Source organism: Mytilus edulis, chromosome 5, assembly GCF_963676685.1.
Source record: "Mytilus edulis chromosome 5, xbMytEdul2.2, whole genome shotgun sequence".
NCBI classification, from domain to species: domain Eukaryota; kingdom Metazoa; phylum Mollusca; class Bivalvia; order Mytilida; family Mytilidae; genus Mytilus; species Mytilus edulis.
This window is the reverse complement of record NC_092348.1, coordinates 39035005-39045121: the sequence shown is the minus strand read 5'-3', so window position 1 is coordinate 39045121 and position 10117 is coordinate 39035005. Positions and strand designations below refer to the sequence as shown.

Sequence of the window (10117 nt, the reverse complement as noted above, 5' to 3'; positions counted from 1 at the left end):
TAAATCACAGGAAAAAATCCAATTCAGTATGTAGTCTTAAACTTTTAAATCACATGCTAGATGCCTAATGTTCAGACATTGTTGTTTTTAAAAAGTATTTATCAAAGTCAAACGACAATCATTTAAGTTTTTTTTTTTTCGTGCAATACAATTTGTGATCATGGCCGGATCCAAGATATTTTGAAATTTGAAATTGAATTTATACTGACGAGCGGAGTGATGCAAAAAACAATTTGGACAATTATACGCTAAAAATGATATGGATTTTAAAACTTATTGTGCGATCGAAAAGGGGGAGTACGCCCTCTACCCCTGTATCCTCGGATGCAAGTTTAGGTATACTTAAACAAAAACCTCGCCTCATAAATTGGTATAGGTAATGACGAAAAAGTACTTTTGAAAAATATGAATTTCTGCCCACATCAAATTATCTTCAATTAAATTATAGAAAAATATTATTTTGTTTTAAAAGTCGAGTACACCTTTAAACGTTAAATCTTTTTAAAACAATAAAAAAGCAACCTTCTCGCTTCGGAATTCGTTATTTTAATATTTGCATGCTAACTTTCGTCTTGGTAGTTTTTAAAATTCATAATTTGAGAAGAACTAAAATATGGGTCAAGTGAAATGACAAGAAATGATGGGTGTGTTTGATTACAAGTTGCTAATTTACTTGTTCCATTATATTATTTGTGTCAATAAAATCATTCAAAATTTAATGACAAAATATTTAAAGAGTAAAAAAATTAGTTGGGGTTGATTTTTACTGACGGTATATTCCAGCAAACAATGCGTGTTCAAAGAGCAAAACATGCATGCAGTGTATGCTCCACTCCGTCATGCTTCAATGCAGTAGGACGAAATACGTTGAGTTAGGTCGGTTATGTCGAGTAAAGTCATTTTATTGGAAATCTCTACTACACAGACAAACACAGATGGGCATAGGTAATAAATCTAGAGCAGTTTTCTAAGATACATGTTCATGTTAATTGTTATATAATGTATAAATATGCCTCGTCTTTAAAAAAGATAGATATGAAACATGAACACATATGTACATGTTCCATGTTTACATGTATTATAGAGTTATCTAACCTGTTTAAAAGCTTATAACTACTTAGTACTATCAGAATTTTAGTCTATTTGTTTCTTTATTTGTCCATGATTTATCTTATAATGGATAGAGTTTGAAAATTAAATCTATAAAGTTGGATAAAATATTCATAATGCTTGCATTGGTACAAAGCCATTTTGAAAATAAGAAGATGTGGTATGATTGCCAATATGAAAACTCTCCCCAAAACATGTACTTCACATGACATATAAAGGAACCACTTTAAGTCACCATACAACATTACACAATAAGACAAACCCATACTACATAATCAGCTATAAATTTAAACAATTCAAAGGAGAAGACTAAATACAACTACTGAATTATTGGTTATACAGCATTAAAATACAACTACTGAATTATTGGTTATACAGCATTAAAATACAACTACTGAATTACTGGTTCCTGACTTGGGACAGGCACATACAGAATGTGCCAGGGATAAACTAGATTGAACTTTATTAAAACATTACCCATTATCAAACTAAAAATGCCTATTACTAAGTGAACTCAGATTACTCTGCTGTTTACATATTTGTTAAACTATAATTTGCTTCTTGTAGAAATTAGCCTGTGAGATCAAGATACAGATATATCCACCAGATACCAAATGCCACACCAAAGCAGACATTTTCAAATGTTGAGGTACTGATGAATACATATACATCCTTCATTGTAATGGACTTTGAAACAACTGATTGAGTATGTTAGCTAACATTTAATCAATTATGTTTGAACAGTGCTACACATCAGCCTGGATGGATTTTGCTTTTTCCACCGGCCCACTCCAGCTATAATCTCTTTGTTGTTAAAATATTGATATATAATGCTTATCTGCTTTTTTTTCAATTGATTAAACAAAAGAAATTGCATGCCCACTCCTATGGATGGGCAGTGTTGACAAGCTAGAAAGTTTGCCCACTCCCAAGCAAAATCCACCTGAGCTGTATACGTAGTGTATATTTGAAAGTCAATGACTTCTATTAAAAAAAAGAAAAAAAAAATCTAGAACTTTACAATTTTTTTTTAATACCCCTATTTATATACAAAAGAAGATGTCATATGATTGCCAAAGATACAACTCTCCACAAGAAACCAAGTGACACAGAAATTAACAGCAACATTTCATTGTAAGGCCTTCAACAATGAGCAAAGCCCATACCGCATATTCAGCTTTTAAAGGCACTGAAATGACAAATGAAAGATTATGCATGGTGGGGGTGAAATAAAAAGTGTCTTCTGACCCCCTCTCCCCCTACATTTATTTCTGGAACATCCCTCAGTGTTGTAACACATAAACACATTTGGTAGTCAGATTGCTTTCAACCATATACTATAGTGATATTTTTCTTCTTCAGAATGCTAAATTTAAAAGTTTTAATTAATTTGTGATGAATTTTCTTTTTTACTTCCAGTTAGGCAAGATGTTATCTCTCATATCAAAGAGATAGAATATGAAACTGGCAGCCAGTATTGATATAATGTGTCTACTTAAAGCTCCAATACCATCAGGGGCTGAAGACATAACAGGAATTGTGTGGGATTTGACCAATTTTATTAATGTTTTTAATGTTAATTCTCTCTCTTATGAATAATATGATATCTATACTTGCAATGAGCATGAATTAAAAGTTCCTCGTGTCTGTAAAACTGTTTTCCCTTGACATTGACCACATTTCATGGATCGGTGAAAAAAAAATATGTACCCATGGTCAAGTCCATGTATCAGATTCAAAAAGCAATAGGTCTTCTTAATTTGGTATACTGTATGATTGATCCTGATCTCATTGTCATGGTTTATTGATTAACGTTAATATTCAAAAGATTTAATATTGATTGTACATTGTATATATAGATATGGTAATATTTATTTGTATCCTTTCAACCATCATGACCATGTTATACATTGATTTTTGTACTTTCATGATAATGTACAAATAAATATTGAAATGTGATAGAGTTTATTTATATCATTGAAGAAGATTATTTCAATTATTTATTATGTGCATGAAGTATGATAAACACTTTCTGAAATATTTCATGGGAGATAATTTACCTAACTGAGTTCAAAGTTGAACAGGAATGATGGTGTATTTTTTAATGAGCTCTAGTTAATGCTGGTGTGAAATATAAGAAAATGCATCCTCAGTTTGAACCCTAATGCTGTTATGTGATGTCTGGTGTTGCACATTGAACAAAATCGAAAACATGTAGCAAAACCATAAATATTGTCCAACATGTTTAACCCCGCCACATCATGTATGTAAGTGTCTGTCCCAAGTCAGGAGCCTGGCCCTGTTATTCAGTGGTTGTGGTTTGTTTGTGTGTAAAATATTTGTTTTTTGATCATTTTTTTTTAAATAAGGCTGTGAGTTTTCTCGTTTGAATTGTTTTACATTGTCATTTTGGGCCTTTTATAGCTGACTCCGGGGTAAAGGCTTTGCTCATTGTTGAAGGCCGTACAGTTACCTATAACTTAATTTCTGTGTCATTTTAGTTTCTGTAGAGAGTTGTCTCATTGGCAATCATACCACATCTTCTTTTTATTATATACTTTTGAAATATAAGCAAAAAGGAGAGAATGTTCATATTTCAGGTCCTAAAATTACCTTGACCTTTGACCTTTTGACCTCAAGTTTGAAGCTAATTAAGAGATAACTGTATTGTATTTGAAGCTTTAAGGACGTCCATCGGTAGTTTTACTGTCGCAAATTTAGTTTACCTGGCGACGCGGAGTTTATTCTTATTATAAGATTATATGAAGTATGGTTAGTTTTGCTAAAGATTTACATAAATTATACCAAAAAACATCAGAACAGGGATACCAAGTCTCCATTTACGAACTGTGACCTTGACATTCTAAATCAAAATTTCTCGAAATTGGTACGGTAAGTTTCTAAAATTTTTTTTTAGGATGGAACAATATATAAAGTTAATTTAAATGTCATTTTTTAATGCTCTGCTAAAATATTCACTTTTGAACTAGTGATGATATGAAATTGACAAATTTTAGACTTTTCTCCTTTTTCTATTATTAGTAACAATAACACAGTTCTAAAAATAGAATAGCAAAAAAACAATTTATATTTTATGTTTAATTTTACAAGGTTACATGTAAGGTTCCTTTTAAAAGATAGATTAGTAAATTATACTATATAGATTTCTTAAAATTACATACTATTTAAACCCCTTATTTGGCATTTGAGGACAAAATAGTGGGGGCACTGTAACCCAGCTCTACTGTTAACCTCAAATATTTTGCGGATTTTTATTTCATAGTAAGAACTCTTAGACCCCCTTACTTACAATACTTGATAAAAATGTAAATAATTTTGCTTGTTGTATATTCGCTAATTATGGGCCGAATACCATCTTTATAAAATCTTTATCCCTTCCTTTTCCATTTGAAATGGAAGGAAAAATATATATTGCCAATTTTGCATATATTTAGAGCGATAAATTCTGTAAAAAAGATTATAATTTTTTGTTTTAAATGTTCATGTATTTATTAATATCTTTATTTCCTAACTAAACAAAAAATAATTTTTGTTAAAACAAATACATAGAAAAAAAAACATAAGAAAAAGTCGACAGTAATTATATTCAGATTAAAAACAGTTATTGATCTCATTTTCATAGTTCTAATGACTCTTTAATAAATGAAGCAACTGTTGTTTTTTATGTCATTCAGTGTTGATGGATTTAGTATAACCACGATTTTTGAAAAGTTTATTAAAACGAAAACGAAATGTTTGAGTTTATTTTCTAAATGACTTGTATTATCTATATACATCTATTTGTTGTACTCGTAAAATAATGCATGCGTGTAAAAGCTGTTAGCTTAGGATTTAATCTAAAAGTGATCCATTAAATTATTTTAAGGACCACAACAAAATTAGTCATATGTCATATCGTAAAGGTTCAGTTAAGTGGTACGAAAGGTATAAGCCGACGGGAAATTAAAGCGACAACTTGTACACAGAGCAACCCTTTCTTCATCACTCTCAACTCACACTAATGTATTGGACAGGTCAAGAAAACGAAATTGTTGTATTGAAAAACATTAGTAATTAAAAAGGTTGCTGGTAGTCGTTGTATTTAGTGTTTGATGGTGTACATCATGTGTACATAGTTTCGGATATATCTTTTTAAAAAAGGAAATGTCTTTCCTTTTTCCGGAAATTTCGTATACTTCAGGTATTTTGTAATACTACTTGTAATTTACTAATTCTGTAATTAATTCATTTGAATGAGTTATTTCGTTTAGAAGGAACATACATTTGAATTGACAATAAAGAGCTAAAGCAAGAGTACATTTATCTGCGTTATGTGTGAAATTTTCCATTTTTTTTTAATCTTTTAGTTTTGCAAATTACAGCTTTTGTCAAGCTGAATACTTTTGATATTGTTGGTATTTAATAATTGGTTTAAACGTCTACATAATTATAACTTTTCAACTCATTAGGATTTTCATTTTGTCTAGTTAATAACAAGTCTTCAAATTGCTACTGGAAACAACTTGTGTTTAAAGTGTGTAATAACAACATTAAATCAGTAATTTGCAAATAGACTACCGACATTAAAAAAAAAACGTCTACATCGAATAAAATCCACTTTAATTTCATCCGTATGGTTCATCAAGGTTGTGAGTCCGATGTTTTACATTTACTTAAATTACAAATCGGTCTTTCACTTTTATATATGCGTATTGTTATGCGTTTACTTTTCTACATTTGCTAGAGGTATAGGGGGAGGGTTGAGATCTCACAAACATGTTTAACACCGCCGCATTTTTGCGCCTGTACCAAGTCAGGAGCCTCTGGCCTTTGTTAGTCTTGTATTATTTTACTTTTAGTTTCTTGTGAACAATTTGGAAATTAGTATGGCGTTCATTATCACTGAACTAGTATATACTTGTGTAGGGGCCTGCTGAAAGACGCCTCCGGGTGCGGGAATTTCTCGCTACATTGAAGACCTGTTGGTGACCTTCTGCTGTTGTTTTTTTTTATGGTCGGGTTGTTGTCTCTTTGGCACATTCCCCAATTCCGTTCTCAATTTTATACTATGGGAATTATATAATGAACAGTAATATGTAAATCCAGTAAGAATTTTTTGTTTGTCATTTAGATCGATTGATCGCATCGTGGAAGATATACTAAAAGTATACAGTTATGGAATAGTCAACGATAAACATGAGCGTATGTCATTGTCGTATGACTGCTTTATCAAGTTATAGACATCACAATGTAAATAATGATAAAATAGATTCTTGCCCTACAATGTAGGCATGCCTCACATTCTCATTAAGAAAAAATTCACACACCTAATTAAATGGGCATTCAAAAAATCAGAATGTGAATATATATGTTCAAACTCTTTTAGGTCATTTTTTAGTAGCAATAAACAAAAAAACTATGTTAATTGGACATGCTTTGATACTATATATGCCCTTGAATTTTTACTAGATAACATTTTTGTTCGCTTTGGGGATTCCGTATATCGTCAGATTATCGGAATTCCAATGGGGACTAACTGTGCACCACTTATTGCGGACCTGTTTTTGTATTGTTATGAGTTACAATTTATGACAAAAATAAGCAAAGACCCATCGAAACAACATCTGATAAACAAATTTAATAATACTTTTAGATATTTGGATGATATTTTGGCTCTCAATAATGACGACTTCAGTATGTATATTAATGAAATTTATCCTGTTGAACTTACTTTAAATAAAGCTAATACTAACAATGACCACTGCCCTTTTCTCGATCTTGATATCTATATCACTAATGGAAAGCTGAATACTAAAATTTATGATAAAAGGGATGATTTTTCATTTCCTATCGTTAATTATCCGTTTTTAGATGGTGACGTTCCCTTGTCACCATCCTACGGTGTTTATATATCTCAACTTGTACGATTCGCTCGTGTATGTAACAATGTTTTAGATTTTAACGAGAGAAATTTATGTATTACTGAAAAATTATTACACCAGGGTTTTCGATATCACAAACTAGTCAAAACATTTACTAAATTTTATCATCGGTATAAAGACATCATTCGTAAATATAGCTCAACATGCAGACTTCTAATACGTTCAGGTATTTCACATCCAATTTTTTATGGTAATATTCTTTATAAAGCACAAAGGTGTCAGTATTCACCTCAGAAACTTACAAAACCTTTGAATAGACTTATTAAGAAGGGATATAATTACGATACTGTTGTCAAGTCATTAAAGATTGCATATTTTGGCGTTAATATTGAGTCACTGATAAGGTCTTTGCATCGGAACTAAACACATTTTTAAAACAGTTGTTGGCATGACACGGGTTATGTTCTTCTCATATATGTTATGATGGTATGATACTAAACCCCTAACGGGAAGGATTGTGCCTGATGTTCATATGATGAAATCATAATCTTTCAGTCAGTTTAATTGAAGTCTGGAGCTGGCATGTCAGTTAACTGCTAGTAGTCTGTTGTTATTTATGTATTTTTGTCATTTTGTTTATTTTCTTTGGTTACATCTTCTGACATCAGACTCGGATTTCTCTTGAACTGAATTTTAATGTGCGTATTGTTATGCGTTTACTTTACTACATTGGTTAGAGGTATAGGGGGAGGGTTGAGATCTCACAAACATGTTTAACCCCGCCGCATTTTTGCGCCTGTCCCAAGTCAGGAGCCTCTGGCCTTTGTTAGTCTTGTATTATTTTAATTTTAGTTTCTTGTGTACAATTTGGAAATTAGTATGGCGTTCATTATCACTGGACTAGTATATATTTGTTTAGGGGCCAGCTGAAGGACGCCTCCGGGTGCGGGAATTTCTCGCTACATTGAAGACCTGTTGGTGACCCTCTGCTGTTGTTTTTTATTTGGTCGGGTTGTTGTCTCTTTGACACATTCCCCATTTCCATTCTCAATTTTATTCATAAAACTCATATCACATACTCGGCTTATTATGTATTAAGCTAAAAGTCAGTTTATTCTTCAGATGAATATATCAATGACAGAACTATTGAATCGGTTTGACGACCAAAACAATAGCGAAGTTAGCACCATTTTTCAAGTATTTTTAACATTAAATAACCTTCCTTTCAGTACCGAGGGCAGAAGTATTATTATTTTTTTCAGTGTGTTATTTATTATATAAGTGTTATTTCTTTGCTTTATTATGTTGCTTTTCACATACTAAATATGTTGATATGACTATAACAATCTTATTATTTTAGCTGGTCTTTCTATCGAATACACGTATACATCAAAATGGGGGTAGGGGGTTCTGATAATTGTTTGTGATAATTGTAGCATTGGATACGTTGAGTTTTGTGAAAAAGTATGTCGGATTTTAATGAAAAAGAATGGAAATGGTATTTAAAAATTAATCAGGACACAAATTCATAGCGCATATACGATAAGACAGACGGAAAGTATTGTTTACTTATTTTTTTGTTGTTGCATTGTGCATCAATTTATGACCACATAAAATAAACATCAGATGTTGACAGGCACTAGTTTCATGAAGTGACGCATAAAATACCTTACTGAATAAATAAACAAAATCTAACTGCTCAAATAAAATGTTTATTTGTAGAACAAGGCTAAGAAGTAAGTACTAAACCTACATAGAAATCATCTTGACAAAATCAATTTTTCATGACGTGAAGACTGGTACATGTATACATTTTAAAGATCTTTGCGTGTCATGTCATCATGGGAAAGTTATATTCCGTTACTTGGAAGGTAATAATTATCATGGATATTATTGTAATTAACGGTATGCCAGATCAATGGTTTTATTTTCTTATTTAAATGGCTGTGTTTCTTACGCAAGCCAACATCTTTGTTTGCTTTCGGTAAATTTATTAATACAATGTATAATGTTATAGATTTTTGTTTAATATTTATAACAGCGTAATACAGTATATGGATTATAAAAAACGTTCGTACGTAATCAAATATGTTGGTCATGCTTTCATTACCGATATCCTGTGAAGACGGTGTTGCAAGTCCGTTGATGGACGTCAAAGTACTGTTATTACTACATAGAAGTCTCAACAGATAAAAACTGAGAAGTAACATGTTCACGCTTTATGAAGCTTGAAATTGTCAGACATCTCCCCACTTTTTATTTTCGATACTTTTATTATAAAACGTACGATCGGTCGAAAGCTAAGCACAACAAATTAGATTTTGTAGTTAAGCGCATTTTTGACATGTGGTTTTTATGAATTTCATGATTATTTGAAACAGCAAGAATATTTTTGATTTCATATTTTTTATTTTTAAACCAATGTTTAAATCAAAGAATGAAAATGCATCTTAAATAATGTGCATGTTTATCAAAAACACAATTTTATAGCGATAACCGCAGAACGACATAAATCAAGCATCAATCTACCAACCACGTTGCAAAAACGTGACTGTTCATATTACTATAGTCCATAATTTTATAAGATAAAACATCACCCTTAATTCGCAATATTGAGTATTTTTAACTCATGTAATATCATTGATATGGTATTAACTTCCTTTTATAATGAGGTCCTTATTCTCTTCAAGAAACAATGTCGTGTTTTAATCCATCCTTGTGTTAATCATACTTGTTCTAATAGGAAATTGACCTCAGTATCTTTTCATCTTTTATCTTTTATGTTTTCCTACATAATCCTTTACTGAAGAAAAATCTAGATGCAATATCCGTTTGATGAACTTTATTGAACATCATGGTTCAAAATATATATATAATGCGTAGTGTTCTGCTCAAAAACTGCGCGTGGGACCATCGTGGTTAATCAAGGTCGTAAAACACCCCCGTAGTTTATAATTGATTTTAATTTAACAAAAATAAGTTTGCTATTTCATTTATTGGTTGTCCTTCTTTATTTTTTAATATTGGCTGTGACCTTCCATTATCTCTAACATATTGTAACTTTTAACAAGAAATATTTTTGCTGACGAATCTATATTACAAAGAGGATTTATAATAAACATAAA

General features: G+C 31.2%; 1 long non-coding RNA gene across 1 annotated transcript; it reads left to right on the top strand.

Moving 5' to 3' along the window:
- The first annotated feature begins 914 nt into the window (after positions 1 to 914).
- Positions 915 to 2974, top strand: LOC139522397 (uncharacterized). The gene is made up of 3 exons (XR_011664417.1): positions 915 to 945; positions 1678 to 1816; positions 2530 to 2974. It is a non-coding gene; the product is annotated as an uncharacterized lncRNA (long non-coding RNA).
- Positions 2975 to 10117: the final 7143 nt, after the last annotated feature.